Consider the following 10,162-nt stretch of genomic DNA (forward strand, 5'->3'; position numbering starts at 1 on the left):
AAGGGAAGATTGGGAGACATCGACCTGATATTTAATGGGGTACAATTGCCCTGAAAAATCAGGTCCGCAGTCTTGGGGTGATTCTTGATTCCAAGCTGTCTATGAAGGCCCAAGTTTCATCGGTGTGCCGAGCAGCTTGGGGTCAACTGCGCCTCGTTCGAAGGCTGCAACCCTATCTTCCTGTTCACCAGCTCCCACTTGTAGTGCACGCTCTGGTCACCTCTCGTTTAGACTACTGCAATGCGCTCTACGTGGGGCTACCCTTGAAAACAGTCCGGAAACTACAGCTGGTACAAAATACGGTGGCTCGTTTACTCACGAATAGCCGCCGATACGATCATATTACTCCAATGCTTTACAATCTCCACTGGCTTCCAGTTATTTTCCGGGCTCAATTCAAGGTGTTGGTATTAACCTTTAAAGCCCTATACGGTTTAGGCCCAGTATATCTGACGGGGCGCCTCCACCGTCATAAATTGTGCCGCCCTACGAGATCTGCCACACAGGATCTGCTCTCAGTCCCGCCAACTAAAGTGGCTAGGTTGGTGAAGACTCGGGAGAGAGCTTTCTCTGTGGCGGCCCCCTCAATCTGGAACTCCCTCCCAATAGATCTTCGACATGCCCCTTCCCTAGAAATATTTCGCCGGGGCCTGAAGACTTGGCTCTTTAACCAGGCCTTTACAACCTCTGAGACTTCTAGGATAAATTAGCCTTGTATTGAAATGCTGATAATTTATTATACTGAACTTGTATGTAATGTATTGACTATATCTTATTTATTGTATTTTATCATATTTTACTGTAAGCCGCCTAGAGTGGCCATTGGCCAGATAGGCAGCCTATAAATTAAAGTTTATTATTATTATTATTATTGGTAGAATCCTAAGTCTGGAGAAGCCCAACGTTCAATCCCTGCTGTAGAGTAGGGTCCCTTTGTCTCTCTAGATGCCAGTCTGCTTTCTCCAGCAGATAAGTTTATGCAATCCACACACAAGAGGACTGGTAAACACAAGCACCTGTAGACCACATAGCTCAGCTGACTGCAGCAAGCAGTTCAAGAGATTTGCCACCAATAGCCAACCTGACTGGGAATTGGGTGGTGGAAATGGCAGGGCCGGCACTACTGTTAGGCAATATGAGGAAGCTTTGCCAGGGGATGACAACAGTGCCTGACTCCCCTTAGCCAGCCAGCTTAGCATCTCCTAAGCCAGGAATGGGGAGCCTTCGGGACTCCAGATGTTGCTGAACTACAGCTCCCATTAGCCCTAGCACGCATGGCCAATGGCATGGGATGATGGGAGTTCTAGTTCAGTAACATCTGAAGGGCCAAATGTTCCCTACACCTGTCCTAGGCTAACCTGATGCCCTCAGGTACAGTGGAGGAGGCTATCCCATTGCCAGTGTTGAAATAAAATCCAACTGTCAGCACATTCAGATTTTGTCTGTAGAATTGGGAGGGCAGAGTGGAGATGCCATCTTGCCCTTTGCTTCAAGCAGCAAAAGGTTTTGTGTGAGAACAGCTCCTTTCTGATAAAATAGTCCCCCTTCTTCCAAAATGGAACACCCCCCTAAGTAATGTGATATCATAGTGCCATACTGCTATTGCACAATGACATCACAATGCTGCACCCCATGAGATTGGCCAGCACAGGGCCCTAGGAGGCATCCTCACATTCCTGTGCACAGCAGTGACTTTAGTTCCTGATGGCATACCATTGTGTTTGTGTGCTCATGTTTTGCTGTGAAGTATGGAGTAAAAATTCATTACTAAATCTCTTCCTTCTAGCAACAGGAATCCTTATTTTAGAGCCAAACAACTGGATGCAAACAGAAGAGTCAGGTTGGACCAATTATGTCCAAAGCTCCAGGAGATTTTTAGGAGAATGCCAGCTTGGTGCAACTGCAATATCACAGGTGTCTTGCAAAAACAAAGCTACACATTAAATGCAAATGCCAGCTATATCCTCTTCTATAACAGTTTCAATATGTTCCCACTTATTTCCACTATAAATATACATGTGCCCTGGTTCAGTAAGGATGATTGCATACCAACTATTTATATATTTATAATTAAATAACTGGACATATATGGTGTTTTAAATATGTTTTTGTTTTATTGCTTGTTGTTTGCTGCCCCAGGCTCCTTTGGGAGAAAGAATTGGATATTTATTTATTTGAAACATTTATATACCACTTAATCGTTTGCATTTCTAAGCAGTGTACATGCAGAAAGTAAAACAATAAAACTATCATAAAATCAAACACTACCTTAAAATGTCTGCTGGAACAAGGTAGTCTTAGCCATCACCAAATAAATAAATAAATAAAACACACATATACATTAATTAGCACCAGCGCCAGCAGGCAGCAAAGTTGTGCCCTGGCCAAGGGCCCCTGCTACTGGGGGTGGGAAAGTGTTGCTCCCACTCTGCAATCCATGCTAGCATCGGGTCATGGAGCATGCATCCCACAATCCAATGCTGGCACAGCTCACAGAGCGGGAGTCACCCTCCCAGGGAACAGCCCACCCCACTGCTGGTGCAGGTTAGCCGCATCACCGCATCAGCAAGCTGCGCATGCATGCTTCCCATCACCCAAGATGGTGGCAAGGGCATCAACACCCCCCACTGCCATCTTGGGTGATGGTAGATGTGCGCGCACAGTATGCTAATGTGCTGATGCAACTGGGTCTATTTAAACCCCCAGCAATGGCCGGGCCTGGCAACCAAGAGGTCTTCTGTAACTTTAAAAGTTGTGCAGGGGGAAGGATTCCACCTTGTGGTTTTTCCCATTACAGGGTTGCAAGAACGCCTGCACTTGGCTGACTTTCTCTTCTCCTAAAGATACAGGATCAGTCTCAGGCCCTGCACCTGGCAACCCTACTTTCAATCTAGATTGATTCTAGATCCTACTGTCCACAAGGATGGGTGTGGTTACTTGAGACACATTTTGAAACTTTCCCCTTGCCTTGATTAGGCTATCCATGCCTTTTCCTCCTTGCACATGTCCCAGGTGAATGAAGGAGGAAGTGGTGGTTGTGATCTTGCTATATGCCCACCCACAATGTCACTGGGCAGGTGTGGATACATCCCCTGTTGCTGGGACCACCTACATCTGTTTTCAAATGGACACACTGAGGAGTAACACAGAAACAATCTACAATGAGCTTTTATTTTCAGAATGAAACCAGTTTCTCACAAAGCACTTTTCAGAGGCAAAAAATATGCATTAGGCTGTAAACATACTAGTCACCACTGGCCACACCTAGGAAGGGGAATGGGTTGATCTGCTGATCAGTTATGAAATCTCTTTAAACCTGAATTGTTTAAAAAATGCACTCAAGCAGCTCCCACCAGTTTTGACAGTGAAAAGGAGTGGGGTTTGACTAGCGTTGTGTGCCCCCTTTTTCAAAAGAGAGAAGTGGAGACGCACGGGAACTGGCAGAACAGTTGAGTGTGTTTCTCTCTAGATGAAAAAAACAAGTAGGCTGTGAGCACAATAGTTGCCTACAGCAAAGAGTTTCCATTCCATTGGCCACACCTGGAGGGGCAACAGGTTGATCTGCCAATCAGTTGCGAAATCTCTTAGAAGCTGAATTTTAAAAACCGCACACTGAAGAGGCTTTCCATCAGGTTTTACAGTAAAAAGGGATGGGGTTTGACCAGAGCTTCGAAAAGTTACTTTTTTGAACTACAACTCCCATCAGCCCCAGCCAGCATGGCCAGTGGATTGGGCTGATGGGAGTTGTAGTTCAAAAAAGTAACTTTTCCAAGCTCTGGGTTTGACTAGCGTTGTGTGCCCTGGTTTTCAGAAGAGAGAGGTGGAGATGCATTGGAACTGACAGAACAGTGAGTATGTCTCTAACCCTAGTCTCCATTGATTCTAGAATAAAATGTCATGTGTATGCAGCCTGAGTTGCTGGTGTGTGCAGTGTGGATGGGTGCAAGCATGACTGTTTCTTTAAACATGAATCTGCGCCAGTCACATAAAGCAGCCTTCACCAACCCGGTGCCCTCCAGATGTTTTGAAATATGCTGGCTGGGGCTGGTGGGAGTTGTAGTCCAAAACATCTGAAGAGCATCAGGTTGGTAAAGGCCCACATAGAAAACGTGGAGGGGAAATCAGATTTTTACAGCAAAGGGGAGATGTTACTTTGATATGTTTCACAGAAAGCAATTCATAAATGGAATGAAATAAAGAAATCTCGGGCAAGGACTGCAGAACCTTTCCAGGCCCACTGTCCCCACCCACTCACGCAAGTACTCTTCTCCCAAGAAAAGTCACTTCCAGCATCAGAAGAGAATGGTACTTAGGGGGTGACGGACTGTGGGAAAGTAAGTCATAGGCAAGTGGGCAGATTAATATTTGCTGTTAAATCAGACTCTGTGTTTCATCTTTCTGCATGACTGGAGCAGATGAGGTCCAGATTTAAACCCTCAAGGTCCCATCCACACTATACATTTAAAGCACATGGCTTCCCCCAAGAATCCTGGGAACTATAGTTTACCCCTTACAGAGTTTCAGTTCCTTGCACCCTTAACAAGCTACAGTTTCCAGGATTCTTTGGGGGAAGCCATGTGCTTTAAATGTATGGTGTGGATGTGACCACAGTTCTGCTCCCTGCCATTGAATTTGGCCACCAAGAGGAATACAGGAAGCTAAATTATACCAGGTTCATTTGTTCACCTAGCTCAGCCTTGACTAACAATGGCTTTCCAGGGTCTCTGGCAGAGAAGAGTCAACCTGATCCTTTTAACTGGGCCTGAGCGTGGGGCTTTCTGCAGGCAATGCACAGGCTCTGCCACAAAGGTGCGCAATAGGTGAAAACTTGGGAGGTGGCAGGAAGCAGACCTGGAAATGCAAGAGGGCACACAATACTGGAGCACAATACACAATTCAGAGCCTGCCCTGCCCACTTACCTTAGAAACAGCTTGTCAATGTTGTACAGTGGCTACATAAGGCCACATGATCTGCTAAGGCATATGATGTGGGTATGTCCAGTGATTTGTTGTCCAAATCAATTTTTTATTGGCAAAATCCTTGATATTTACAGATGTTTGTGTACTTTTAAATTACATTCCTGTAGTATGGGGATTAACAGCAAAACAACAAAAATGGATTTTGCAAGCCTTTATGGTCACCAAGAGACTTATAAGTCAAGCCTGGAAGGAGAAATATCCACCATCTGTTACTCAATGGTCTGAAGACCTTACTGCCTTTGCTACATCTGAATGCACTTTTTATAAATGCCAACTTTGTTGGATACCTATTTGGACATCTGGAGAGTATATACTGATTGGTATGTATAAACTAAGATGGATGTATTGATGGTTATTGGATTGTTAACATGATGATGGGTTTTCTTTTTTATTCCTCTCCCCACTTCCCTATTTTTTTCTTTTTTTAACAAAATAGCAATAAATAAATAAATAAGGCCACATGACCCTACCCCACACCAGCTTTCTTGTACCACCTCACATGTCAATTTCTGAAAGTGCACACCTTCAATATTTAAGCACACACCTGAAAGTGCTGCAGGTGCCTCCTTGGGTGCATGGCAATCATAGGTTCCCCCCTGGATGTATGACAGGGCTCAATGCACCAGATGCTCAATGCACTAGGGATGCTCAATGCACTAGGGATGCTCAATGCACTAGGGATGCTGCTCCCTGCCACACACTCATGCAATGGAAAACATGCCCTTTGTCAGCAATGGAACTGAATGCTGGCAGAAGCTGAAATGTAATAGAATCGCTGTTGAAGAAGCATATTTACTCTGAATACAATCACACTGAGACTCTGGTTTTAAGAAAACAATAAGCTGGCATTTATTAAAGGAAATACATATTTCAAAGGAAAGATCCCTAGTACTGGCTAACTAAAGTGGAGATGCAACATGGCATGCTTGTTCCTCCATTTCAAGAGAAGAGAGATCAAACTGAATTCCACAAGCATGGACCATTGCAAAGAAGGACCTGTTCTGCATGACCACACGCCTAATTATCTTTGTAGGAGGAGGTCAGTTAAAACCTGGGATCTCTGGGTGAAGGATGGGTTATTAATACTTTTAATTAATTTTTTTTAAATGAAAAGAGATCCAAAGGGTCTCCTCTCCAAGGGAGGAGGAGACGGATGTAAGAAGAGAGGACAGCAAACCTAAGAGTATCAGTCGAGCACTGAAAAGATCAACACAGGTTAGAAGGGAAAGGACAGTCTAGGAAGCATGGAGGTTCCTCTCTCTGACAACTCTTTCCCATGGAGGTTTATCAGCTTTCAGTGCAAGCTGAGTTGCACCCAAATGCTTCCTACGCCGTTGAGGCCATACATAGCATACACACTGGCCCTTTATGAAAGACAGAGGGAGCCACAGAAGAGGTCCTCTAACTCTGGGCCTGAGACAAATTGGTATCGACAGCAGCCAGGCGCAGGCCCGCTAATAGAGAAATGTAATAGTATATTCTACAAATTTAGCCACAATTGCTATTTTCTCAGGCCACGATGGGAATGGGGGGGGGGGAGGAGGGCGAGTCTTTGAAGAGGTAAACTTTGCCAAGAACAGTCAAGTTGGAACAGCTGTTGCTGCTGAGAACTGGAGGAGCAGGACCCTGGAATGTGGGTGGGCGGGAAAGAGACTGATCAAATGGGATGTGGAGAATCCCAAAAGGAACAAGGAGCTTAATTGGCTGATCTGGCGCAGCTATGCAACAGTTTTGGGATGTGAGAACAACATGATGTGCCAGCATGCATTGTTCACCCCCAAGGTGTTGCAATGGGGTGGCAATGCTGTTTCTTTGCCATCCCCAAAGACAGCTGGTGTTTATTATAACTACTTAGATTTCATTCCTGGTCGTCTTCCAAGGGTAAGGTGGTGTGTGTCCCTTTTCCCCATTTTATCCTCATAATAACCCTGCAAGGTAGGTTAGGCACAAGGTTACTCATGGCTGAGTGGGGATTTGAACCCAAATATCCAGAGTCTTTGTCCAACTTAGCAACCACAACACTACACCGATTCTGTTTATTCTAACACTACCTCTCACCTGTGGGGTCTAATGTGAGCGACATCCACTCTCGCATCCATCATGTTGATCCACCCATCTGTGCTGGAATCTACAGTAGCATCAATATTGTGGAGAATCGAGAGAAATGTACTGTGACAGAAGCTTTCATGGGCCAAAGCTCACTTCATCACATGCTTGCAAAGAGGCTCATTATAGTACATGTAGCCCATGGAGCTTAACCCGCAATAATTTTTTGGCTTCAAGGTGTCACAAGACTCTTTGCTGTTTTCAGTGCTACAGACTCACATACCTACCTCTCTGGTTTCTGTTCACAAAGGTCCTTAAGATGTCCTTGGAAGAGCTCTGCCCTGTTTCAACCATTCCACAGTCCCTGCTCAGCACTGTCATAATCCCTCCCCTAAAATCTGGTGCGGGGATTCTGGAGCGACAACCCTTAGCTGAATTTCATGGAAGAAGTCCAGTGCTTGACTTCCAGGATCAATCATTGGACCAACCAAGGATGCAGGGTAGGTCAGGACTGCTGCCTCCTTGTGTCCACATCAAAGCAGGCTTGTAAGTAGTAACCTGACTGGTCACCTGTAGTAGTAGAGTAGATGTACTGCCCTCAAGTCGATTCCGACTTATGGCGACCCTATGAATAGGGTTTTCATGAGGCTGAGAGGCAGTGACTGGCCCAAGGTCACCCAGTGAGCCTCATGGCTATGTGGGGTGGGGTGAATAAGAATTGTCTCCAGGTGATAAGGCAGGCAAACTTTAGTACAGAGGATTAGTTCTCTTTTCCTATCATGCTGCCAGTGCGCCACAAATGGACAACTATATATTTTATCTTTTGATTCCATTTTATCACACCCTTCCCCCCCACGGTGGCACTCATGGTCCTTCCCCTTTTTATCCATTTATTTATTTCCTAGATAACTTACCCGCCCTTCACCATAACTCAGGGCAGGTTACAACAATACAGAATGCAGTTATAAAAACAGATAAAACCATTGTCTTTGTAAAACCAAGTAAAACCATTCCAAAAGGAACAGAAGAGAATACATTCAGCAAGACGTGGGTCCCACAAAACAAAATATTTTGACTGTCAAATGTCCAGATAAAGAGGTGTATCTTTAGGCCTCATCTTGAGTACTGCGTCCAGTTCTGGTCTCTGCACTTCAAGAAGGATGCAAACAAACTGGAACAGGTTCAGAGGAGGGCAACAAGGATGATCAGGGGATTGTAAACAAAGCCCTCTAAGGAGAGACTGAAAGAACTGGGCATGTTTAGCCTGGAGAAGAGAAGACTGAGGGGAGACATGATAGCACTCTTCAAGTACATGAAAGGTTGTCACATAGAGGAGGGCCGGGATCTCTTCTCGATCATCCCAGAGTGCAGGACACGGAATAATGGGCTCAAATTGCAGGAAGCCAGATTTTGACTGGACAACAGGAAAAACGTCCTAACTGTTAGAGCCATACGACAATGGAACCAATTACCTAGAGAGGTAGTGAGCTCTCCGACACTGGAGGCATTCAAGAGGCAGCTGGACAGCCATCTGTCGGGAATGCTTTGATTTGGGTTCCTGCATTGAGCAGGGGGTTGGACTTGATGGCCTTATAGGCCCCTTCCAATTCTACTATTCTATGTTCTTCAGCATACAGTGAAAGCTGTACAATGTTGGAAGGGCATCCCACAGTTCACTACTAGCCATGATGGCTATGCTTTTCCTCCACAGTTGGAGGCAATATGCTTCTGAATACCAGTTGCTAGAAACCACAGGAGGAGAGAATGCTCTTGTGCTCAGGTCCTTCTTACGGGCTTCCCACAGGGGTCTGGCTGGCCATTGTTAAAACAGGATGTTGGACTAGGTGGGCCACTGGCCTGATCAGTGGTGACTGGTGGTTTCATGTCAGTGGGACAATGGAATCCGCTCTGGGTTTTAGTCCAAACTTTCAAAGAGCACCTTAGACAGCTCTCTTTGAAAGTTCCAACTAAAACCTGGAGTGGACCTGATCCAGTAGGGTCTTCTTATGTTCTTAATTTAGGGGCTGCCACAGAAAAAGCCCTCTCCCAGGCCACTATTCCCCACACTTCCGATGGTGGCAGAACTATCAAGAGAGTCCCTTTTGCCAATATTTTCTTTTTTGGTTTTATGCAATTCAAATACAATTAGAGGATATATATTTTAAAAAGAATTGTTTCCATTGTCACATTACATAGCCACTCATCTAATATTGACAGTTAAACAAGATCAATAGAAGAACATAATTTCTATAAATCACAATCATGAGGCCCAAATTTCATGCATTGGCACAGATAACGAACTTTGCAGATCCTTTGTAGCAGCATAAATGATGAAATCCCCCCCCCAATGGTGTGGACATCATTTGGGTCTTCAGATCCTTTCGAGACTTTTAGATTATGTGTTATTTTCTCAGATATCTCCAGATTCACAACATATTATACCATAAAGGCAACTGTAAGTCACGTTAACGTCTTTCATTTTTGGAAATCTGAACAGCAGCCAACAGCCACATAAATAATTCATTTGAATGAATATTTATTGCCTGATCATCCAGCGTGTTTAGTAATTATAATTGCAGGTCATTTGAATATCTGTCTTAATCATCTTAGCAATCTTCTGATATACTTCTAACCAAAGTTTATGAAACAGAGGGCACTCCCATCATAAATGGAAGGATGTGCCCCTGGCACAACACAGGCGCCAACAATCCAGTTCCAACCCTAAAGTCATACAAGATAATTGTATCAGTGTGTGGTACCACCCATGTGAGATCTTTAAAGAGAATTCCCTCACATAAGCAGATACATTTGTATAGTTTAGAGCAGTGGATCCCAGACTTTTCCCCCCACGGACCACTGAGAGTCTTGGCAGACCAGTTTATGATTTTTCTGCCTGTTGTAGCAATGGTAATGTGCTGTGCTAGATGATGTATGATTTTAAATTTTATTTGTATTGCTGTTTATTTCTTATACAGTAATACCTCAGTTAACAAATCCTCCAGGAACCAAGCTCCTTTTAAGGAAGGCTTTTTTAAGGTGAAACTGACTAGCTTTGCTATGCTATGGATAAACTTTCAAGCCTGCCTCTTTGCTTTAAGATGAAACTGACCACCCAGTTTTTTTTCTTTAAGGTGAA

This window comes from Rhineura floridana, chromosome 6, assembly GCF_030035675.1.
Source record: "Rhineura floridana isolate rRhiFlo1 chromosome 6, rRhiFlo1.hap2, whole genome shotgun sequence".
Taxonomy (NCBI): Eukaryota; Metazoa; Chordata; class Lepidosauria; order Squamata; family Rhineuridae; genus Rhineura; species Rhineura floridana.